Source organism: Eucyclogobius newberryi, unplaced genomic scaffold (assembly GCF_026437365.1).
Source record: "Eucyclogobius newberryi isolate DKJ021-1_F unplaced genomic scaffold, fEucNew1.0.hap1 SCAF_3, whole genome shotgun sequence".
In the NCBI taxonomy this organism is placed as follows: domain Eukaryota; kingdom Metazoa; phylum Chordata; class Actinopteri; order Gobiiformes; family Gobiidae; genus Eucyclogobius; species Eucyclogobius newberryi.
Window position 1 is genome coordinate 9201286 of NW_027315945.1, and position 26548 is coordinate 9227833.

General features: G+C 41.2%; 1 protein-coding gene across 2 annotated transcripts in view; it reads right to left on the reverse strand.

The window, feature by feature from the left end:
- sema6cb (semaphorin 6Cb) overlaps positions 1-26548 on the reverse strand; it is a 289021-nt gene that overhangs the window by 230530 nt on the left and 31943 nt on the right. For both annotated transcript variants that reach the window (XM_072461463.1, XM_072461462.1), the window contains exon 2: positions 23008-23094. The gene's annotated coding sequence lies outside the window, so the exon portion shown is untranslated. The remainder of the gene's footprint in view (positions 1-23007; positions 23095-26548) is intronic.

Sequence of the window (26548 nt, forward strand, 5' to 3'; positions counted from 1 at the left end):
CCTAATGTGCAAAATTACAGCTTTTGTTGCAAACAACTTTAAAAAGACTGAATTGCGAACTGAGGAGATTGACGCCTGCCAACCTCGATATCACTTGTGGCGCAAAATTAGACCGGGCATTTCCGAGTACAACCGAACGCAACCGAACGCAACCGAACGCAGTGGCCAATCAGATGCCCGCTTTCATCGACATTAGATCACGGACACCGCTCGGCCAATGAGAAGCGAGAAGACTGCGAAGTGGCATGTCTGTCAAAACGAAACTTAAGCGATGGAAATGCCCGCGCACATGCGCTCCGCTGCCTTCCTCCGCTGTATAACTACAGCAATAATCGTGGTCTGTAGTACAGCGCGCCCGAGTTTGTGCATAGGAATCGCTTTGGGCATGTTCACCACGCTGTTTTTGCCTATTAAAAATATATATTACGGCGAAAAATTTGCGTCGGTCATTATGTCCGGAGCCTTGATTTTGGAGTCGGGCAAAACTGATTTTTGCCGGTCATTTTGTGTTTTGTGTCATTGACCGTGTCCGGCCCGTTATTTCGAGGCTTGCAGTTTCTCTATGCATCGGCCATGATCAGTCAGGTTGACCTCTAACTGGAAGTGCTACGCAATATTGGGAATGCACACAGCAAGAACATTATGACACTACACTTTTTTGTTCTCATTAGGTCCATAAAAACTAAAAACTAAAACTATTTCTGTCCAATCAAATCCAATTTATTTCTACGGCACATTTTACAAACAAAGCTGGTTGTTGCACATAGAGGAAAAAAGCAATGAAGTGAATTTGAATTTCCTTTTCCTACAGCCAAAGAAACAGCAAAAACTAGCACTTGACGTGATTAGCAGCCATCAACTAAAAAAGAGAAAGGAATGACATGCTGTGATATTTTGTTTTTCCTCCTCATGTTGAAGAATCTTACATTTTCCGTTTGATATTAATCTTAGCTTTGCCTTATTTTCTTGAACATAAACAAAAACAAACTTTTAAACAGTCCAATTTAATGCAAAAAAAATGGTAAAATTATTTCTTCTACAGTCTGAAAAAGCATGTGGTTTGGAGTAGGGATGTCCCAATCCGATCACGGGATTGGAAATCGGGCCTGATCACGTGGTTTCAGACTCGATCGGATATACATTTTACTCTTAGTTTGATCAGCGCTATACATTTCAAGCTTATTATTAGTCTCTCACCTCTGTATAACGCATGAATGGATCATGACATTTTACTGCCATAAAGCCCACACTTTACGGCAGTAAACTTTAGTTTTGTTTGCGCCTTGCGCCCTGCGCCCTGCATGCCACAGCAGAGTGCATCACACAGATTAAGGAAAAATGCTCAATAACTGTGGCATCGATAAGCAATGGGTTGATGTAATTTTGCCCGACAACGCTGCTAATATGAAGAAAGCCATGGGTGAGACGACGTGCGGTTTTGGCGAGGGCGTCATCACCATTCCGGAGCACAGACACGGGGGTGCAGAGTGCGGGCCGATAGCGCGACGTGATAGACACCGTGGCAACAGCGAGGATCAGAACACTCGCCCCTGGCTTACTCTCAACTCGACATTCAGACGGATTTCATCAAGAAAAACATACATTTATTATTTAAGCCAGAAGAGAATTAAGAGTGCAGTTCTGAAAAGCACATTATGGCCTTACTTTATGACACTGTTGCACTTTCATTTAATACGCACTTTGCTTATTTGTTTACATGCCTACTGGGTATTTTAAGTTGAGCTGCTATTTTTATTTAATTAAAATGATTTCTTATTCAAGCTACCTCAAAGAAAGGTGCACTGTTAAAGTGTTAAGGAAAAAAAAAAGTATGTAGCATTTTTGCATTTTTTAAAATGTGTTATGAAAATATTGGATCGGGACTCGGTATCGGCAGATACTCAAAATCAGATGACTCGGAATCGGATCGGGGCCCAAAAAACCTGATCGGGACATCCCTAGTTTGGAGCAGAGAAATGGCTATAGACCTTTTCATTTCAAAGCATATCAACAAAGATTAGAAATGACTGAATCTCGATTCAAATTTGTCAATTGCACAGTCATATTCTTGTCATTTTTTGATTAATAGCAGGTAACATGATAATCCTGATCAAAACAATGGAAGCCATATGGAGTTTGCAGTGTGACATTCAAGTGAGCACCGCCATTCCTCTTTGCGGTTGCACTAGTTAACATAGGGCTGAAAATAAGTTAGTTAGTGTTCGGTTAGAACATATTCATTCTCACAGAATCTCTTTATAGTTGCTCTTTGTGAGTGTCCTTAATGAAGGAGCAAAGGAAATAAAAAGGTGTAAATCATCCCATCAATATTTAGGAGATAAGTGTTCAGTAAATGATAGGCGCCGAGAAGGCTCCTGTCTGCGAGTTGTCACTCATTTGAATATCAAAGCAAAATACTCATTAACAGCCAATTACCATGGTGCAAAAGCAACAGGCATGAGCTTTCAAATGTGAGCATATGTCAGTATCGAGAGTGTAGGAAAAGTACAATATTTTGTTTTGGAGAGCAAAACTATATTAAAAATGACATCAAAAAGAGACAGAAACATCTAGTGTTACTCCCAAACAAGGGTATTGAAGAGATTTGTCTGGAGTTTTGCATCTGATCATCTGATAGCATCTGATAACTAACATGACTGTTAGTTAAATATTCCAGCTTGGTCAGAGACAATAGAAGACGGTCAAATGACTGATGGCTCTGATGCTTCGGTGGATTTGGCAGAGAGTTGTAGCACAAGCAGAGACAGAAGCATTAAAGAGAGGCAACATTGTAAGAAATTTTGAACATTATAGGTTCACCATATATCATGGTTATCTACAAGGCAAACATGGGCTTCCAAATTGAATAAAAAGATTGAGAACAGTTTGCAATTGAGAAGAAGCACTCAAGCAAAAATTTGGAACTTACAGCTTTTTGATTTTACTAGGCAATGATGGAAATTAATTACAATGAATGAATTGATCAAATATAACGACGCCCCTTTAAGGCAACATTCAATAAAATAATTTTCATCCATTACATCTGGGAACTCAATTAGGTTTTTCTTGCAAACCTTGCCAAACAAAGCCTGCCTTCTTATTGAGAGCACTCAATTGCAGTCCTGGAGCCTCCCTCACGGCCAAGTTTCAGCTGGTTGAACAGACATTACTTATTTAAACTCCAATAATGAAGGATGAACATGAAAAATTAGCAAAAAACAGGACAGAATGGGTTAGGGAATGATCCACCAAGCAGTGGTGTCTTTCATCAGCGATTTAGGGTGGCCGTATGATCCCAGGTGGGTTCTAAACTTTATCTTTTTAAGGGACATTTCTAAGGAATGTCACAGGCCCCAGATGCCCCCTCATTCAGAAGTGCAAAAAAAAAGAAAAAAGGAGAGGATACAGACCGAAATATTTTAAATTCTTAGTATTTAAAAATATTTTATAGAAATGTCATCGCCTTAAAAGACAGCCCTGGTGTCACCCTTGTGCCTCACGCCCCTCGAGTAATATATTTGACAGTAAGAGCATTCTTACTTGAGTAAAATTCTGAGCAAGTCCCAGAGCTTCTGTTGATAATATTAAGTATGTGCTTCTGGCACTTCTCCTTATGATACAAATTAGTTTTCGTAATTTTGTGGGCCATCCTTTAAATATACCTGATTTTGTGCATTATTTAAAATTAATTATTCTCCCAATTGCACGTAATTTCTTGGACTTCTACTTTTGCTTTAGTGCTATGATTACTATGAACATTACTCTTACTTGAGTAAAGTTTTTTGTCCACCTTTGGACCACCAAGTAGTGAACTTTGCTTATACCCCCAGGAGCCCCAACTTAACCTGGTAGAAAATAAAAAGCTGTAGGATCTGCTTGGCATCATACTTTAATTAGTCAGAAATGGTTACAATTGCGCTCTTGAGCGGAGAGGGCCGTTTAATGAAGAGGAGTTTATCGGCGGAAAGAGGAACCGACCTGGGTGCGTTTTGCTGAGGCGCTATTGCAATTTGCCGGTCTTTGGAACAGAGTGGTTAAGTGGAAGATTAGCAACGTTCAAGGCTTTTGTCAAGTGGAATGCTGCTCTTCTTGTAGGCAATTCAAGCATGGCAAACCTCTCTGCTGATGCAATTTTGCTTGCAAACACACACAAACAATACCAATATGCCAGCATATTCAATAAGCAAAACCGCTTTTCGCTTCACGCCAGCCCCAGCTACTCAAGAGGTTCTCTTTCATAGCATTAATTTTGATCTTTCACTATGGGATACGACTGCTGTATTGCCAGACAAGCTGATCGCAATGACATGATGCCACCAAAGACCCCTGAGGAAGCCAAAGATCAGGGCATGTCTCCAGGTAAACAAGGAAGATAGCATGGGACAGACCCTGAGACGTGACATCCAATCTGTAAAACCTTGCCAATGGCAAGGGTGAAGACCAACTAATGGCACCACAGATATCCTGAATAGACACACCCCAGAAGTAGGCCCATATGCTGGCCCACACTCTTGCCATCAAAGCCAACATAGCATGCGGAAAGCGCAGCCAAGTATACTTTGATAATGGAGAATGCCTTTATTTTTTTATCATTGCAGGGTTTGTTCTGGGCATTTTTCCGGGTAGTGCGTAGCACGTCACTAGAGTGTAATCTCTGATTGGCTGCTGTGTCTGCGGCAAAAAATTCAGATGATAATGATAGTATTAGTATTATTAGCATTAGTATTATAACTGTTTTATGTGGCACCTTGACGCCGAAGCAAGTTTGTTTGTGAACGTTTGTGAAATGTTTAGACAATGGAAATAAAACGGATTCTGATTTGTCAGTGACTGTCGCTATAGTGATGCATTTGCGTGACATGGGACAAAGACAAGTTTAAAGCAGGTGGAAATATTAACAACAGATCATCAGCAGAATGTTAGCATTGCTTCATGCTCTCCAGGACAAACTTGATGAGAACAATAAGACCACACACACTCTTCTGTCCTCTGCGTAGAGACAGCGTGGAGTTTGTTGAAGAGAGTTGCAAAAAATCCCTTTCAAATGAGTAACATGAAGCACTCTTCTTTAAAAACTTTCCAGGGGGCTCGCGCTGTTGACTGCATGTATGTTCCCCTCTTACATTTAACGACTTAACTGAAAACTAAAAATGTGAACTATAGCCTCAGATAGATGGCTTTCTGCGGGTCACTGAAGTGGACAGCTCCGTTCCAGAGAACAGGCAGGGGAAACCGCAGCAGCAACCACATGTCCTGCAGGCGCATCCCCTCTGCAAGAGGAGGGAGCGGCGGCAGTAAGAAGCAGAAGCAGGTGGCTCTGCGTGTGCGCAATAAAGACGTTATTGCAGTCATTGATTATCAATCGTTACCTCTCGATTGCACATTTTTTGTAATCATTGAGCATAATAATATTTATTGAAATTCAATTATTGCACAAAAATACATACAAAATCTAATCTAATCTATAGCATGTCTGCCCTTGCTCAGTGTTGCAGGATATAACCGTCTCAGGTAGAGGCGTCGTCTCAAGGCTGGGTCCAAAAGTGGGAACAATCTGGGGCTGCTGTGTTGACAAATTAAGCCCATCCAAGCATCCAAGTTCAACGAGTCACCAATCCGGCTCGCTATGTGCATGCTGCACTTTTACCCCCTGCTTCGGCGACTCATCTTCTCTTTCCTTTCAAATGGTAATGCCAGTGAACCATGCTGGTGCTCAGAGGTTTTTGAAGTGGACTGTCCTAGCGAACACAATTTATGGATGGTCATGCCGAGTTTTGAAGGTTTAGCCTGGCAGGCAGTAGAGTTTTTTTTTTTTCCTTCTTCCATGTGGCTGAACCGTATTTGGCCACAGTTTCACCAGCTTACCAATGTCCTCTGTGGGTTTGGCCATTGTTGCTGCGTATAATGGAACAAAATCCAGATTCTATACACTCTGAGTGCACGCCATGCCGTCCCCGTGCCACAAAACCTGCTGATAATGCGATGGGGTTGTTATTGGTTGGCTCCAGCACAGTGCTGTACTGACAACTGTTCAAACTGTGACAAAGTGAACAATAGAAAAGGGCCGGAGCAAAATAAACAAATCACATTCCCGTTTGTTACCCCTCATACCCAGCCTCTAAGCCCATTTAGTCACAATACTGCCAGTAGTGATCAGAGGCTTATTGACATCTTTGTTATTTCAGACCGTTTTCAGCAATGCAAAGCATCATGAAAAGCAGGAGGGATTGGTCAAAATAAGTTAAATTTTGCCTGGTCATCATGGGTTTTTCTTCTAACAGACAGTAGCTCACTGAGGCTTGCTTAATAGTTCCCAAAAACTAAGCAGTTCATGCTACCAATAATGCAAGCCATCGTTGCTTGTTTTTCTTCTTTCATAAAAAAAAAAAAAAAAGTCATTCCAATTTTAGTGTTTTATTACGATTGCATGCTAGATAGGATTATCATGTTAAGATAAGATAAGACATGCCTTTATTGTCCACACATGGGGAAATTTTGGTGTTACAACGTAAGTAGATACAGGGGGAAAGGACAGATAACTTATAGGAAGTTTAAAAACTCTTATTAACAAAACTCCTGTAAACAGGACCTCTCTTATCTTAATAGGGAATGGAGGGAAGAAAATTAAAATAAAGATACAAATAATAATAATAATAGAAATAGCTGGCACAAGACAAATAATACTAATAATAATGGTAAAGTAAACACTCTTATTTACATCAGTTATATGCACATGAATATGACGGTATTGCACATGATTAAGTCAGTATTGCACGTGTTCAGGGCTAGCAGTGTTTGTTATAAAGTCTGACAGCAGCAGGAAGGAAAGACCTGCAAAACCTCTCCTTCACACAGCGAGGGTGGAGGATGTTGTAATCCTAATTAGTATCAGTCAGCATTCTTTTTAGCCCTGGGGGCAATTTAACAGTGAAAGGGAGAAAAAGAGTCGGGCGAGACGTTAAGCCAATTCTCAGAGGGGAATCGGTCTCACGATGCTGAGGTTGGCATTGAGCCTAGCACTCAATTTGCATCTTTTGTTTCACATCAAACCAAGAATGGCATAAGCTAACTAGATACAGTTTTACCAGGTCAAAACCTACAGTAAACAATAGTTAATGTAAAATGTACAATTTCCTTTCAGTTGTGACCATCCAAAGTGTGCTGCTCCAGGGAAGATTGCCGTTTTGGCAAATATCCTGATTTTCCAAACTAGGCTAAGCTGGGACAGGTTTTACTGCAGAGAAAACCTCAGAAACAAAGTGTGAAAAGTGTGACAAAGCACATTCTGGTTTATGACAGCTGCCAACAAACTGCACAAAGTCAGAGAGGCAAGCAACATACAGCAAAACAGAAATAGCACAGGCAGCAACTTTTATACAGCAACTTTCTTACAGAAACTGAGATAATTTTCACTTCTTTTTTTTTACTTTATATATTTTTCACTTTGAACATTGTATTCTGAAATATTCAATACTCTAGATTAATACATTAAAAGTATGTAGCCTGTGTTCCTACTCGTTTAAGAAAAAAGGAACAGAACTTGAGTGAGGATGTGTCTCTATTTGCCGGTTTATGGACAGGCCATGTCTCATGTTCAGCTCCTTCTACAGAATTTCAGGCTGCACTAGCACTGACCATTAATACAAGAGAGGATGCATAGGTTTTAATACAGTGGATTTAGGCTTTGAAAATGCTTATTATTTGAACTATGCTATAATAAAGAAGTAATTAATAAAAAAAATAATACAAATTAAAGATTGGCTGCAACGTCTGTTAATAAGTGGAATATAGCTTTAATTTTTTCACAACGAAGTCTGGACGGTTAGTTTTAACCAATGACAGTTAATTTGCCCAAACCCAAGAACGCGCCTTGATAACCGAATGCTTTTAACGGCTGTCAGTGACGTCACACCGGTAACATGCTGTAGCCGACCCTCATTGTTCTCGTCTGAAATGTGCTAAACAGAGCGGAATTTTACGTTTTACGTGACGAATCTTGCAATAACACGGAGATGTAAAGCACTGCACTGCTCTCAAGAGGGAAGCGGGCTCTTTGAGTGGCCCAAACGGAAGAGTAGAGGACGTATTTGGACACGATTTGTCCCGGACTAAGAGAATGTGTTTGGAATCCCAGCGGCGATATGTAGCAAGTCTGGTCCAATGCTATGCTACCGACATTTCACAGAAGACAGTTTCCAAAACCTCGCAAAGTATCGACTTGGATATGCGAAAAAGTAAGTTGCAAGATATTTTCACATCAAGGCAGTTGACTGTGCTTTTAGAGCCGCCGCAGGCGGCTGTCTGACTGACGCGGTGTGCATGATGGCTGTTGTTGTTCACGACGAGAGTGCTAACTTTATGCATTATACCAGGAAGTTGAATGGACCGGTGTGAGTCCGGGCTCTTTTGCGACAGCCCGCTCCTCAGAGGAGCTGAGGGGCTGTGCGAGTCCGCTGTGACACTGGGCTCCCGCCGCGCTTTTCCCGGGCTCACCGTGCTGCCTGGAATATTTACTTTTTGTCCGCGACTTTGGGATTTACCGTCTGTGGATTCTAGCAGCGGTGAAAGGCGATGGTGCCGATCTAGATGCGCATTCTGGTTCTGACCCGAGATGGAAACGCTGATTCCGGTGTTCGCGTCGCTGTGGATATTCAGGTGCAACACCACGGCAGAGCGCGGACTCCATCAGCCACATCGGTGCGCAGCAGCACGCACGGGCACTTTAGATAATGCTACTATCGGACTTGTGGGGTCCGAAAATTACAGTAGTATCGGATTGGTGACTAGTAATTTGCAGTTTCGAACTAATACAGTAAGGAACCTCGTCATCATTGTATTTCACATAATTTCATGGGAAATATTCCAGTTTAATACGCACTATTCAGAAAGTCTGTCGATGTCCAGTCGCCATCTCATTCTCGTCTCCTCATCATCATTCTCATCCGCTCCATTTTCATCGTCTGACGAGGCGTTAGGCTCAAATATTTGAGGCAGCAGCTGCTGGACCTGTTCTTCAACTGGATGCTGTTTGTCATCCATTGAAATCCGCTCACTTGACGAGGATTCACTTGTATTTTTGTCGCTATCGCTGTCTACTTCAGTGTAAATATCCTCAGTGTTGGCTAGACAATGTAACGGTGTGATGTCATATTTCCGGGTTAGGTGAAGGCAAAAAGAGCAACAGCAAAAGAGCGTAATTATTTTAAATAATAGTCAATTTTTTTATCAATAGTATCTGAATATATTAAGACTTGGATACTAACGGCCAACGACGACTTGAAAGCACAATTACAAATAACTTTGCAGCCCATCTTTAAAGGACAACTATTATAACTTATTTGTAATATATTGTTATTAGCCTTTAAGCATGCTCTTGAGTACCATTTGCTCTAAAACATGAGATGCCATACAAAATTACATTTGTTACACTCCATTTTCCCTAAGACTACCTGAGTTTTTGTGCCATCTACTGAATCCAAGAATTCAGCGCATTTCAAGATGGTCTCTCACTTCCGAGTCTCAGCTGCACTGATCAAGATTAGACAGGAGAAATTCACAGAATGAGTCTGGAGAAGATTTATGGCCATGTCATTGATCGAGAAAGCATCAGTTATAAAATAAATTCAGAACGGAGTGTTTTTAATACATGGAAGGAGGGAAAATGTTTAAAAGCTCAGAAAAGTCAATTTTGCATATTATGCGTCCATTAAACTACAAGTCTGAGCACCATGGAGTTGATCCCAACATCACAGCTGATACTAAAGTAAAAAAGTTATGTCACTGCACACTAAAAGCAATGCACTATAGTAGGGCACACACCCATGATTGTAAAGATAAAATCCATAAAAGTTGTGACCCACTTTGGCTAGTAGCATCAAATCAAATGTTGCAAAAGTGAGTTAATAAATGTTTCAAAAAGGCTAGTGTTCAGATGCCCTCGGAGCAGCAGAGACGTGAGTAGATTTCCGCTTGCTGCTCTGCTATTTTCTAAAGAACCAGATCTTTTCCAGACTGACGCAGCTGCTGGCAGGCGGCAGTGGGGAGGGCACGTAATGACACCTGTTTGTACCTGTTGGCTGCCGCTGCACTCTGTGCTAAAGAGGCAGAGTGGAGGCAACGACTGGCAAAGTCCCAGGCCCGCCTGGAACTGGACTGAGGCGCGTATACAACAATCGCACACCCACAGACCCCATGATTTCGGCCAAACCATTTCATGGAACGCTGCTGCACAAGTAGTGAGCACAGAAGGCAGACGATATGCTGACCAGGGTTCACTGATAACAGTTGCTGGACCACAATAGAGCAGATTTTCAGAGTTGAGAGTATTAACAGCATTCTGCTAATAAAGTGTAAGATTTATTTATTTTTTCAAGTGTGAACATTCAGAAACAGTCTTTGCAGCTTGAAGGTGGCATGCCAGTAGCAACAAAAATACAAGCCTGGGCAAAAAAAATTGTGTTATAAAAAAGTAAAAACAACATGGGCCGAATTTCAAATCCACACAAAATTAAATGATGTCACTATAAAATATAGATGCTTTCATCATAAGAAAATGCCCATGAATAGAGTTTTAGAGACAAGTTAGACTATCCAACTGGATAACTCCCTTTATCCAGGAGGATAGTCATTTTGACAAATGAAGACGTTTTGGCTTCTTTCCAACTAGAATTCATACTCTCCTGATTTCAAATTGGACAAAATCTTGATTTCTAAATATCTAAACCCTTTATTTTACCGTTACACAGCTGCAGCTCTCAGTTCTTCAGTCTCCTTTACAAAATTACAGTAGTATCGGATTGGTGACTTGGATTGAGTACTTTTTCTGAGTTACTTTTTTAAGCAGAATTGGACTTGTCAATCATTAATAAGATACAATGACAACCACTCATTTCCATGCCTAATCCTCCTTCCAGGTCGTAAACACAGATTTTACCCATGGATTTTCCACTTCCTCCACATGACTCAATCGTTTGTCATCTCCCAGTAAGCACAGTGCAGGAACCTCCGGGATCACATCGTATTACATTTTTCTTTAGTATCGATATATGCTCAAATAATCTAATTTCAAAAGCAATTCTAATATTAGAATTAGTATATTGGCATGGATTACATTTTCCTGTCCTTCAAGATAATAGACACCATCACCACTGCGTTTAGAATCCTTACATGAAATTGTGGGACAGAAATGACAACCTTAAAAAGATTGCATTGATTTACCAACACTTACTACATTGACATTCCAATGGTCAGAAAGTCCTGGTGTTGAGTTGATCTGTGTGATGCTCCCTGTTGACAGAATGCTGCCAAACCAAGTCCGCTACTCCACTTCTGCTAAAGTCTGCTTGACAGGTCGGGCTGAGCGGAACACAACTGAAACTGAGCACTCTGCGATTTGACAAGTCAAATCACCATGATAACAAGTGAGATGGTAGTTTGTCATACTTGCAGCTAAGGATGTCAGGGTATCAAATGTTAGTGTTTGTGAGGAGAAATTGTTTGATTATTCATAATGATTGACACCATGTCTAGACAATATCACCATTCCTGGTGTTATAAATCAACCATTCTGGATAAAACAAAACAATAATCTACAATAACCTTTTACTTTTAGGAGTAAGCAGTAAATTGAATTTAAATGACACATTTATATAATTTATATAAATATTGAAAATGATTACTAGTTTTTTTACAATTCGATTGTACCAATTCATATTGACATCCCTACTTGGAACACTTCCTACACTTGGCTATTGAGGAACTTTGTTATGGTGCTTCATCTTCACAACACCCCTGAAAAACCTCTTACTCTGATCATCCTCTGGTTCGTTATGCATCCTCTTGGAGGTGCGTGACGTAATCATCACAGGAGCGGCATCTTAGCCATGGCAGATAAAGGCTGGGAGATTGTCGGTAATGACGGGTCCACCGGCGCTCCCGACATCCCAGAGCTGCTTGTTTCAGCAGTAATTACGATGGTGAGAGGGTGCACCGTGACGGTTCTAAAAAGCTTAGCAGGCTTTATACTTTTCTTGCTTGTGATGCTGGGTCAAGTTTTCTATGGTGAGCGAGTCAGTCAAGCAAGTGCAAAAAAGGGGGACTAAAGCAAAACAAAAAAGGTGAAAGGAGGAGGCAGGTTTGAAGAGAAGGAATGAGCTTGGAGAAAAAACAACGCCAATTGCAGCCTAGGTGAACCATGTGACGAGTGAAGTGATAAGACAGGTGAACATGGAATGTCAAAAAAGGACCCAAGAAGAGTCTTCGAAATCCACAATGAACAATGAATGTGCCAAAGAACTTGGGAGTCAAAAGAAACCAGACTGGATCCTGATCCTCGACAATAACCTCCTCCGTCCTCGCATGTGCCCACTCTTACACTCTTACACCAGTTTTTCTATGGAGAGCACTTAACCCTACTCCAAACCAGAGAAAAAACAGGAACAACAAAAAGGCAGACTAGGAGAAGACTGTTCTTGTCCCTGAGGAGTAAAGGAGGGGAGGGATGCCAAGACAGGATGAATAAAGATGAAGCAATTTCAGGCTCCCACACAGAGGTAGAAGACGTTATTCACCATTATGGGAATTGCATAGCCTTGGGACAGACATTAACAAACAACCTCAGCATACTTGTGTAGGCAATATCAAAATCCTGCTGACAAACGTCTTCAAATATTTTCAGCTTTAATGGAAAGTAGATAATGCTAAAGGTCTGTACAGTTTTCATGTAAATAAGTGGTGCGACGTTCCACAGCTTTGTTATGGTTATTGGCCACCATGGGTCCAATATCTGTACAGTTTATGAAAAAAAAATCTGCACTAATATTTTTAGGTAAAACGATTTTTTAAAATCTTGAATCACTTTAAATCTTTAAATCACTCATGTACCCAATGCATTCCCAGCATCCGAAATATTCATTATATTATATTTTAGCTCCTCTATGATCATAAAACATACATTTTGATGTTTTGTAGGCCACTAATACCTATTATAACTGCTAAAAACAATGTATGTGAAAATTTGTAAATATGAGTTTACCCATGAATTTCCCATATAGAGGTGAAAAAAAAAAGAAAAATAATATTTTTATTTTTATTGGTATAATAATACATATATCTAACAAAATGCGCGTCCAAAAGGCTAATAAAATCAGAAAACGTTATGCGTAAAATCTAGTCGCCTCCTGCCCAAAAATCAGTCTCTTTACAGCCGTTACGCACGTGAATACAGAGGATTCTGTGTGTGGGACCCCTAGGTCCCGCCCACCATTCTAAAGCAATTCTTATTGGCTAGAATAATATGTCAATCAAAGTCTGCTAAGTCACTGCTAACGTTAGCTATGTGGCTAAAAACAAGTTAGCTTTGCACATCGGAAGTGGCGCATTTGTTTCCTCCAGAGGCTGTAGAGAACGTGGATGGTCTCATTCTGTAGCTAACAGTCAGAAGAAAAGATCGATGCCAAACACCATCTTGTAAGTCAAACAGGTCATTTGTTATGGACGGAGAAATGCGCCGGACGAGCCTTAATCCTGAATATCGTCAGAGAAGAAAACTTTGTTTACTTGACAATATCTCGAAATCGGATAACTTCAGGAAAAATACAAGTGGATATCGTTTTTCAATGGTTCCTTACGGACAGACTGAGTAAAAAAAATTACAGATTGAAAGCCGTTTCGTCTATAATAAACAGCAAACAGGTAGGACATGCTTTTGTAAAAGTTGAGACTTTCTCACAAACTATTGGCAATTGCTTCTTGGCTTCTTGGGGCATATTATTCAATCAATGACATATTCGTTTTATTGAGAAAATAAGCTTTAAAATGATGTATGGCTTGCATGTATTGACCACGGAAATAAAAGTGATGATGTAAGAGAATATTTGAGATATGGAAAATGCGCGCCGGCGCGCAGGTGGATGGTAACAGGTTAAAGGAATAATAGAGGATTTTTGGCGCGCAATCTGAGTCTAATTTCCTCGTGGCGTAGACAGCAGAGTAGTTATCTCACATGTCAATCATTCCCTGCGTCCTACTGCACATCTGCAGGCTCGTTCCCAGGATAGTAGAACGTTTCCCTGGCTGCGCATGCGTGGTTGATATGCCGCTGTGTGTTGAGAGTTCCTTCAGTGTACAGTACAAAAATGACGACAGAGAAAGACTGTTCAAGTTTGCTCAGAACAGACGGAAATTTACGGGGACGAGAGATGTGATCCGTTGCGCTAATAAACAAGCGCATGTGTAGCAGTGGGGCTGTTGCATGCTTCCGCACAAGGTTTGATTGTAAGCTGCCTCTTGGAAAGAGCAGGAGGGTGGGTGAGTGTGCGCATGCGCATTTTTTAAAAAGGGACTAACAATTGCTTGAGTTCTCAAATCTGCAAAAATCCTCTATTATTCCTTTAAGGCTAACTGAAGTGACGGTAGTGTAAAGTATAATTTGTTTTATTGGTTGATTGGCATGTGGTTCTTAATGTTATGTAAACATATATTGTTACGTAAAATAAAGGTACAAACATAACAGCAAACCAAATATGTTTATGTCATTTTCCCCCCAAAGATTTTGTGGTCCGTAGGCTTTATTGGCAGGAAAGTACAGTGTGAAATGGGGATGAGACCCTAACCCACACACAGTAAATTGTTGGAGTCGGGAATCCAACTCACGACACTGCAGACTGCTGCGCCTGGAGCCTGGCATACGTGTGCTGTGCCTTAAAAACCCACTTGACCACCGGGCAGCACTTTGTCATTTTTCATCAACAATTACTAAGTGTCCCTGATGATAGACAACCGAACCCATGCCTGTACTCTGCGATTGCTGCAGCTCTACTTGAAGCCAGCATGTGTCTGCTCCTATAGAACACTGATCCATCACGCATCGGCTAGATGACCGGCTGTTTGAACCCCAGGTCGTGATGGCGAGCCACTCAGAGCGGAAGCAAAAAGTGGGTAGTTATTTATAATAATTTCAATGGATATAAATACATACTTGAACATGGAACAAGTCCCTTGAGGCCCCGAATTAATTTGAATGCATTTCTTAAATGGGATTAATTCAAGTGGCTGGTTTCTCACCTTGGGGGGAAAAAACAACTTGGATAAGGCTTCAATTAAAACAGCAATTATGAGTCCTTATCAACTAAACCTTTGTATGTTTATATCTTAGTTATCAATATCACTCTTAAGACAATTTTACAGTGTCTGTGAAACTCCAAGTGTACGAAATTGAGTTTTTCAAGAAGAAAGGCGGCATTTGGTGCAAACAGCATTATCAAACTTACTCAGCATCTGTTTTGTTCTCTTAATAAATTCCATTAAGCTCAAGCAGAGCCCATTCACAGGGCAGGAGCCTCCAATTACCTATTAGAAGCCATACATATGCAATTAATACAGCAATCCTCTTTAATGCCCCACCTAGGGAATGGCTAAAATGAAAAAAACAGTATCTCAAATAAAACGCTGAAAAGTGCCATCACAGCTGGATTCTGGCAATAACAAAATAACAAACTTGAAGGTAATGTATTCACAAATGAACCACCCTTGCAAACTGTTATAGAAGTGTGAGTGAGAATGAATTCTTGCTACGCAAGTCGAACGTGCGAGAGCAGGAACATCTTAGGAGAACACGGCGCTTACTGTCAAAAATCCTTTTAAAGACGCATGTAAAGCGGCTAAACAAATTTAAGGGCTATGGTTGATCAGTTTAGCAATTGCAGCTCTGCTCTAAATATAAAAATACATTTAAAACTAGGCAGAATTTACCAGCTCAGACATCTAATCATTTATTTTTATTTTTTTTTCAAACCAATTAGGGCCCTTAGTAATTTAGCCGGAAACCGGAATTATTGGATTTGTTATTTTACTGGGATTATAATGAATGGGGAAGATCAGCTGCAGCAGCAGCAGAGCATTCAGGGGGTGTGGACTCTGAAAAGCATCTCAGGCTTCAAAGTCCCCCCTTTCCAGACGGAGGGGGACTTACAGTGGGTGATCGCGCTAAACTCTCACTTCCTGAGATTTTATCAATCACCCACCCCCTGCATAGCTGCATGCTCTCACTTCCACAGCTGGACAATGGCCCACACCCGTTCCTCATCACACCTCCGCCCCAGCCCATCAGCTCATCACTCCACCTGGACTCACCCATCCCCCCAGCACACAGTCCCCCTGCCAATCACTGACTGTCACAGCAGCACAGGTGAGGAGAGAGCTGAAGAGGATTAAAATAAGGAAGGCAGCAGGACCTGACGCCATTAGCCCCAGGCTCCTTAAGTCCTGCGCAGATGAACTGTGTGGAGTTATGGAGCATGTCTTCAACATGAGCCTGAAGCTGAGGGTGGTCCCACAGGTCTAGAAGACCTCCTGTCTGGTACCTGTGCCCAAGACACCGAGCGCCAAAGACCTCAACAGCTTCAGGCCGGTGGCTCTCACGTCCCATCTGATGAAGACACTGGAGCGGCTGGTCCTGGACCACCTCCGCTCCACCGTGAGCTCAGCCATGGACCCGCTGCAGTTTGCATACCGGCCTGGCATCGGAGTGGAGGACGCCGTCATCTCCCTGCTGCACCGCTCTCTCTCTCACCTGGAGAAGCCTGGCAGCGCTGTGAGGATCCTGTTCTTTGATCTTTCCAGCGCCTTCAACACCATCCAGCCGCTGCTTCTGAGGGACAAGCTGGAGACGGCTGGTGTGGAGTATGACCTGGTGGATCCTGGATTACCTCACAGACCGACCCCAGTTTGTGAGAGCCAGGGACAGTATGTCTGACACTCGGACCTGCAGACCTCAGACACAACACGGACAGCTGTGTCCTGCAGAAGTTCTCTGATGACTCTGCCAGCATCAGACTCATCACGTGATGACAGAGGACTAGCGCAGTACTTGTGGATTGTTGTCAGCGGAACCACCTCCTCATCAACGCGGGGAAGACCAAGGAGATGGTGGTGGACTTCCACAGACGCCACTCTGCTGCCCCCTCACCAGTGAACATCCAGGGTAGGGACCTTGAGAGAGTGGACTGATACAAGTACCTGGGTGTTCATCTGAACCACAAACTGGACTGGACTCATAACACAGACGCACTGTACAGGAAGAGCCAGAGTCAGCTCTACCTCCTGAGGAGACTCGGGTCTTTTGGAGTGACAGGGCCACTCCTGAAGACCTTCTACGACTCTGTGGTGGCATCAGCCCTCCTGTACGGTGTGGCCTGCTGGAGCAGCAGCATCACAGAGAGGGAGAGGAGGAGGCTGGACAAAGTCATCAAGAAGTCCAGCTCTGTTCTGGCTGTGCTCTGGACTCGGTGCAGGAGGTGGGGGACAGAAGGGTCCTGGCTAATCTCACGTCTATGCTGGACCATGAGTCTCACCCCCTGCTGGACACTGTCTGCTCTGGAGAGCAGCTTCAGTGACAGACTGATCCACCCTCGCTGTGTGAAGGAGAGGTTTCACAGGTCTTCTCTTCCTGCTGCGGTCAGACTCTACAACAAAACACTGTTAGCCCTGAACACGTGTATATTGTACCCATGTGCAATACTGTCACATAATGTCATTCATCCTGGTGCAATATTCTTTGTCCATACAACAGCTATAAGAGTGTTATTATTGTTATTATTTGTATTATATATTTATTATAAGAGTATAAGAGAGTCTTTCTACAAGAGTATTTTTTATAAGTTATCTGTTTTTTATTATTATACTTCTATATCTACTCTGTGTTGCAACACTGAAATTTCCCCATTGTAGGACAAATAAAGCTTATCTTATCTCATCTTAGTAGCAGTAGTGAGTTTATTAGTAGTACTTTTTCTGTAGAACAATAAAATACTAAAATAGTCATTTTCCCATAAAGTCCTGTGAGTTTGTGGTCTTGAGTTCTCTTTGGGTCAGATATCTGGTCATGATTAAAAAGATAATTGAAGTTTTCAGAAAAGTTTTCTTGATGAAATTCATAGATTTGTGCATTTTACAAAGTACCTAGTTCTCTGCAGAACTGCAAGTAGCTGTCCACTGCCAATAGCCCTAAAGTGACTGGTCTGTCTGCATTAGACCAGCATCTCCGCTCGATAACCACATGGAGTCAATACTGCTCTTTTAAGTACAGGCTGGATCCGGCCCTGACGCGGATCCAGCTCAGCTCACTTTGTGTCAGTAAGTCAATCCGAAGCTCACTGATTGGCTTTCTACAAGAACAATGACACGTGCTTCATACAAATGTACATGAGAGGGAAAAACACACAGGGAGGATCAGTTTTTGGTTCATGATACTGTTGCCATAGTGAAATGAACTGACTTTTTGTGCTAAATTTAAACTTCCAACACCCAGAGCAGAATGATAACATCTTTAATCATTTTAAGTAAGCAACACTAATGGAATCATTTGAATGGGGAAAGATTTATAAAAGCAACAATTAAAGATTTGTAGACTATAACCCCAGGGAGACCAAATTGTGACATCAGCGTATATAATGCATGAACACGTTACCCGATTTACACTGTACAGGAAGTTTAGGTCAGTCACAAGGAACAAGTGAAATTATTTTTTATATATGAATATGTAATTAACAAAGGGAGTTGAAACGAAACAAAAAAAAACAATACAAAATATAAATGCCTCAGTACAACTATTTGCACCTAACAATTATTTTAATGATTGACTAAAGACATTTTACGCACACGCGCACACGCACACGCACACACCAAGTACAACGTCAATTTACATTATTATTATAGGCCTATACACCACAAACTGTAGTGCTGATGCACACAAAGTTACCACAAGGGAAATGACCGGGACAACCCTAATTAGTGCTGCATAATTTGATTGACAGGGCGGGGGGTGCCGTTGGCGGGGTGCCCTGCCTATTCAATGGTAGGGGAAACACTGAGGTCTTTTGGGATGAGTTTTAGAGTCTGTAGTTGTATTTTGCGGATCATAATTGTTATTTGAAGTAATAAGTTAATTAATTGTTGTAGCCCTAACTGACATAATGTAAACCTTTCCTTCCTCAACATTTGTATGTAAGCTCCCGGTGCCAGACTGCAGTAGAAGAAAGTGCAGTATCTTTGACAGGGCCAGAGGCTCCTGCTGCTGCAGATTGTCCAATCAGCACAGTCATTCCCATGAGAGCAGCTCTCCCAGAGGAATGTCACAGGGCAGGCACCCCTGGGACTTTACTTAGGCTGGACCTCCTTTTCTCCCACCTCGTCAACTCCCCACAGCCTTGAACTTTGAAGTTCAGCCAGCACAAGGGCTTTGAACAGGCCCACAATCTCCCACCATGACCAGCCTGAGGATTAGCCTAACACTGCAGGAGCTGGTGGAAAGGGGACAGAAGAAGGTAGGAGCTCCAGTAAAAGCCATTCTGTGAAGCCAGTGTGTGCTTACCTCCAACCAGAGCTGGAACAGATTAACAAGCTACTAAGGAAGCAGCCAGCACACCTTCAGCTTCTTTCCACACCACCTCTGAACCAATTTACAGCAGCACATTTACTAGAACCACCGGCTGCTTTGACTCACAACCTCAACATGACGTGTTTAAGACCAGCAACAACTACATCTCCCACAGTCAGGAAAACAGTCCTGCGTCACTAATCCAAACCACTGGCTAACCTGATCTCATTTACTTCTGTGGCTTTGGTCCGAGCACATTAACAGCACATTTACCAAGATCCTGAACCAGAATTTAAAAAAAGAAAATATAGTTATTGTCACGCACAAAAAGCCCAAGGAACTGATCCCAAACGTACCTAATGTGACAAGGGAATTAACACTGAAGAAGAACAAACACTTGAGAAATGCAAACGAGCACAGGCTCAGAAGAGAATATAAAACAGGTTAATATTATTATAGGATAAAAGCCCTGGGCGCTTCAATCACTATGTACAAAACAGGGTTGTCTATAGTAAAACCAAGCCAAAAACAAATGTCAGGGTACAAGACACTTAACTTGCTAGTAAGCAAGTAAAGTATGTAAGTAAATATGTATAATAGAAGGAACAAAATAAGTTTGTTTGTTTGTATTTTCTATGTATTTACCTATAGAGCAAGACAAAATGAATGCATAAATAAACGTTTTGTATGTAGCCAGGGTTCAATCAACTCTGGATTGGTAATGAATTGTACACTCGAATTTCTTCAGCTTAGTCAAAAACAATTTTGCTGCATCCTATTTATTGATTCAGGGCTTTGTTGTGGTGAACAATAACTCAGCAAAAGATATCAGTTTACCAAGACAAAAAGTATTTCAAGTTAATTCAATACTCTGCATGAGACCATGCTCTCACTTATAGGCCTTTAGAGATGGGAGGATTTCAGCAAAGAGCAGAACAACAGGCCTTAAGAAACAAACCATCTCAGGAGTAAAGCATGGCCATCAGTGCTTTTGAGTAAGGGGCTCTTTAGTCTTACGGCCCAGGCAGGAGAGCTGGAGGACTTCATCCCTTTGTTGTTGCAGTGTCTCCAGTGAAAATGGAGGCCAGACTGGCGGCATGGGTGTGTGAGGCAGAGCTAGGCGGCCGTGTGAACACATCAGACTTGAGCGGTCTTAATAAAGCTTCCCTCTATCCACCCCAGAGATCTGCTCACCCCAATTATACGGCTGACACCTCGACCCTCCGCAGCAGCACCCGCCTCTCACTGAGCCCCCCCCAACTCGCATCACAGCTCTGCTTTGCAGTGTAAAGCCCCAGGGACATGGGCTGCTGGTGGCTCTTTTACATCAATACTAGGGTTATGCAACATGACCAAGTACCACTAACTCATATCCTTTTGTGTAGTGTAGGAAATATGGCAGTAACAAGGCACTGTGGCTGCATTGTGTGTGGGATGAAAACTCATAACATTAAAAGTAGCTTTCATGAAGTAACAACTTTACTATTTTTTTTGCCACAAATGGGCTTAAACTGTACAAAATACAATAGAAAGTGGTACAAATCGGGTAAAGACATTTAGTAACATATCACTACTTTAAATACTATATATTTGTATAATATTTTTATTTGCATTATTTGGGTAAACACAGTTGCATTGAGTTGAACACTTCAACTCTCAACAATGCTGGGTAGTTTGTATTGCACTTTTACTAATAAAGGTATTTTTTAGAAGTAGATTCAGCACTCACTTTTTCAAAAAGGCAACATAAAAAGTATTAAAAAGAGTATTAAAGATTCTCATTTTTCAAATCAACAATATTTTTGTTGTATTTCCTCATATCCTTTCCATTTTCAGGGTCAAGAGAACAGATCAATTGCACATTGGCAGATCGTTCCATACTTCAAATACCTTTCTGTCACAATCAGACATGTGTGTCTGGAGTAGATAGTAAAGTCAGGTTTTGCCATCTAGGCCTGTCACAATAATTACTTTATCAACTTATTGTTCAATACATGCTAGATGGAATTTTTAAGTCAATACTTATTATTGGTACTTTTTTTTATACTAGCGAGGAACTTTGTCATCTTCCTAAACAAAATATATGTTTTGATATATCTGTGCACAAAATAGCTTGATAGATCCAAACATTAGTGTGTCATGGTGTTAAGAGTCTTAAGAGTGTTTATTGCAGCACATTTTTTTAACAATATTTCCCATTTAAAATAGTTTGTGGGATAATCTACGGTTATTGTGTCTGTAGCATAAAGTAGTTTCAGTATTATGATTTAGAATTTCTTCACCATTATATCGCACTTCAAAATGTGTTAATACAACAGCTAGAATTTTAAAAGAAGTGATGATGATTGGCCTAATGAATAAAAATGATGTGTTTAATAAGAGCCTTTTAACAGTACCCACACAAAGGCCAACTGAAATGACCTCAAATCCAAGCAAAAGGCTTCGGCAACAACCACTTCACTCCTTTACCCCCCTTGCCTATGCATGAATGCGCTGTGTGAAGTGTCTTGCCCAACAACACTTTAGCACAGGGGTGCCCACACATTTTCGGCTCACGAGCTACTCGAAGCCCGAAGATCTACCTATAGATCAAAATTATTCTATGATTTTGTATTATTTTTATTGTCCGTATTAAACTTTTTTTATTCTTGTTTAACCATAATTAGGCTATAGAAACACAATGTTTTTGCATTTTTATTTTTTCCATGCCTCCAAGGTCACATCAGTCCTGCATCTGCCCAGCCATCTGCTCCAACAGTCCCATGAGCCTGCACCCTGTCAACGGCACCACCACTCGGCCCTGTCCTCTGCTGTACACACGCCGCACGCAATGGCAACTGACACAACTGAAGCTGCAGGGGCAACATTCCAAAAAAACGCTCCAGTCCAATAGGTTTACAAAGGAATTTAGTTCAATGCAGTTTCTTTGGACTCCACTAAAGAATCTGAATTGTGAAGAATCCGGATTATTATCCCAAATTGTCTCCTAATTCAATTTGAACATTTGTGGAACAGATACAGTTAAAACCACTTAATGTAACTGGATTCACACAACTAATTAAAACTAAATAGATTTAACATTTAGACTAGACAAAACTGTTGAGATGATAGAATAAGGAAAATCATCAAGGAGAATGTAGTTACACACATGTGCAACATTTTTGAGCCAAAACCTTTGTTTTGTAATGTTTAAAGTAAGAAATAATGTATGTATTAAAAACAAAACCTCATCAAGATTTTGCATTAGCACGTCATCTACTGCCTGCAGAGTGAATTAGCATGGGAGGGAAAAACAAATGCTAGCCTGCCCCAACATGCTAATGTAAGCACACAGTTATAATGAATGTGATTTGAAGCAGAAATGCTCATAAAGAGTGGTTTTGGACTTAAAACGGTAGAGACCTCCGGATTTCTACCTTTGACCAAGTTTTTGGAACGCTCAGCATATATTAGGAGACAAGCTTGTAATTAATGAAACAGGTGTGAATGAAGCTAAATACAACCCCAGGTATGTTTTTGATGAGGGAACAATCTTGACGTGGTGTGCCACGTCAAGATTGTGCCAAAAAGTAAATTTTCCATAATACATTTCCTTCAAAATCTTATTTCCCTGTCAGAAAAGCATGACATACCTTCAAGAGCTTTTGTTTGACTCGAATGTTCCACTGAGCACACAGCTGACCGGCTCGCAGACTGGTGTAGACAGCAGATCAACAGATCTATGGAGAAGAAGAAACAAATTACTTTGTCGCAATTGACATTTCCTCCAAAAATAAAATGAAACTTCTCAAGCAGGTCATGCTTCAACTACAACCGATTATTGGCAGCTCCCAATCTGCTTAGCCAGTCTGCATCCAGGAAATCTATACATTATGGAAAACGTGTGCGTTATGGCAACTCGTGTGTGATTAGTAATACGTGTATTAGCTTTTCATGACAATGCTCGCCTGTGCTCACTCCAAAGCACAACACCGGATATTGTTTCACACATGCAATGAAAACCAATCAACAGAGTCTGCAGCAGGATCTCAGAGGCGTTCGGAGTTAAATATACATCACATCCCAATGAGCAATTATACGCACTTTGTCATTTTTGGAAACCATTACATTGTTATGGGACAAAAATAGAAAGTTTGAGGGATGATATTTAGTTAAGATCATTGTTTTAGTACAAAAGAGGATGGTAAAGATATAGAAAATGTGCCAAGTATATTGTCTATGATTTATCTCTAACCTCAGAGTTTTATTGTTCATAGTGGAAAGGAGCAAGAAGACACACACAAATTATAAAAATAGAAAAACTGTTGTTAAAGACATGAAAAATAATAAAATAAGATATTTCTCTTGCTATTGTGGCCAAAAACGGATATTTATCAATACCAATATTAAAACTGAAGCACCAAACTTTTTCCTCATAGTATATTAGCAAAAGCAAACTTTTGAAGAGAACAGCTGTCGTAGGGTGGTCAACTCTGCTTCACTTTCCTTGTGTAAAAAAAATATTCTAAAGCTCTGCAAAAGGCCAAAAATGCATGTACAGTATATTCTAGCGATATGCCAAGGGATTTTGAGAGGAACGAGTTCAAAATACAAACATGTTTAAATACCTACCTCCTCATTCACCAAATGAAAATTGTTACCTCAGATTTATTATCTTAAAATCCATCGCAAGGACTACAACATTTGGTTAAAGGCGCAATGGACGATTTTTCTGCGATTTGAGAACGCAGGTGGAAGTGCGCATGCGCACTCCCCTGTGCGGACTGATACAACACACACGTAAGTTTGTTTATTAGCGCGACGGAGCGCATCGCATCTCTCGTCTCCCGTAGATTTCCGTCTTCTTCTGAGTCAGCTCGAACTGTCTTTCTCCGTCTTCATTTTGTCCCGTACACTGAGGGAACTATATTATGATAGATCAATGCGCTTAGACACGCGGAAACGTGGGAGGACTAATCGGCAGTCCACGCCACGAGGAAATGAGACTCAGATTTGGGCCAAAAAAATCGTCCATTCAACCTTTATAAGTTATAGTAGAGTTAAAAAAAGTTACTTTTTGCTTTTGTAAAAATAAAATATATTTATTTGTGGTATAAAATGCAAAAAAAATTGCCTAATTGTTCCTCTATTTTAATTTTTCCTCAGTCTGTTTAAAAGACAAATCCGATGCTCTGAAGGCAAACTGGGAATGACACATTGCACATCTGAAAAAATATTGGTGCCAAATATCGCCTATATTTCTAATATCTGACTGATAAGATCTCTGGAACTTCACTGATAAACAAAAAACAATCCTTATAAAATGCCCTTGTTCTTTTCACAACAGAAACACAAATTGCAAGAGTGAGGAGTGGAGATTTGACCCCAGACTGAGCAGACACTCTTGAAGCAGCAGAGGCCAAAAGGAGCTGCAGAGGATGCTGGATTAGAGCAGACAGCAGCTGGAGGCCACATGCTGCTGCTGCTGCCGGCGGTTTAGATCAGGTTAAGGCACAGCCGCATTAGCCTTCTGCACAAAACTCACCACCACTGCTTTATATCACCACAAAACTCTGTGTTAACAGGGATTGGAAGGTTTGCAAGATCAACGTTGTAATTAGCCAAGTCCATTCTTTAGGGATTGCTTTAGCTGCGTCATAATACTTCATGATGGGTATTACAGGATTTGATACAATGGTTGCAAATTAAGACTGAATTGGACAGCAACCCAAAATTGAGAACATGCGTTGTGCCATTAGCATCCAAATCAGGGGTGTCGGATGCGGACCACGGGCCACATAACATTGTAATTTATCTACAAGTCCCATAACCCTTTGCAGCAGCCGCCCTGTGCTGCTCAGCACTCCATCTCACTCTTGTCCATCCTCGGTAGAGACTCAGCTCTCTGTCAAAGTCAAGTGTAGAAAGTTTGGCGAGAGCAGGGGGAAAGTGACATTTTTGGGAAATATGCAGAAGAGAGAACGTTTGTGGATGTCAGCTGTGCTAAAAGTGGAGCTAATGTGGAGCTAATAAGAAAACAAACTTCTGTGATGATGCCCTATAAGAAGTGCCAAACCTGGACAGATCAGGAGCAAGGTAAAGACATTTTATACAGGTCAGTGTAAAAAATAAAGTCATGTGAGCTCTGACAGCCCTGTCCACAAAAATGTGACTGATGAGCTGGACACTGATGGTGCATTCTGATTGCATGATGAATACATCATGTCTAATCTTTTGACAGTTATTTAATAAGAGGAATAACCCTTTGAGATGAGTCATCTCGTTTTCGAGGGGGGTCCTCAAGTACAGTAGGAGCAGACAAGTCTGAGCATTACATTGCATAAGAGATAAAATACAGAAGACAAAAACTAACATTTACAGCAGGGGTCCCCAACCTTTTTTGCTAATCTAATCTAAACAAAGAGGAGCTACAAATAATAAGACTGAAAATAAACCATAAAAATAAATGGTGAATACCTGACAGATGCAGACAAGTAACTAAAAGCATTGGCAATAGTGGTAGAGTCATTATTAGTTTAATTGTTTATATTCATGTTTGACCTACGGACTCTGGTCCAGGTGTGGTCTGCACAACTTAGAAAGTGCTTAAAATCAATGCGCCCTGTTACACTGACTGCAATGTGCCTACTGACCACTGAGCACTGTGGTCGCGGGTCCGCAGACAGAACGTGCCGGAGACCACAGAGGTCTGGTGCAGCTTCAAGATCATTAATCTGTGTGGCGTTAGTCAAATATGAACCAGAGCTGGTGTAACAGGCATCTGAGTTACCCGCGTGGGTCTTGAACCGCATCAGCCCTGGAGTCAGTGTACACGAGGCATTAGAGGGCCAGAGTCCCACTCTTCAATACAAGCAACATGGGTTGTTTGGGTGTTACTCTTTTATAGATATTGTGTAGAAAATATTGATAATTGTTTAAGTTGCCAAATAGGCCAACATTTGTTTAATCACAGTAGTATGACAGAGCGGCTTCTAATTTCTGAAACAACCATGTGGAAAGACAAATCCTGTGATCATGGAAAATAAGTCAGTATGTTTCAGAAGGGTCAAATCAAGAAGAGAAAAGATCCAAGGAGAAGCAGAAACTAATGTACTACGGATCTGAACCCCAGTGAGAGCATTTGGGATGAGCTGGTGGTCACTCCATCAATAAAAGATCTTGGTAAAATTAAAC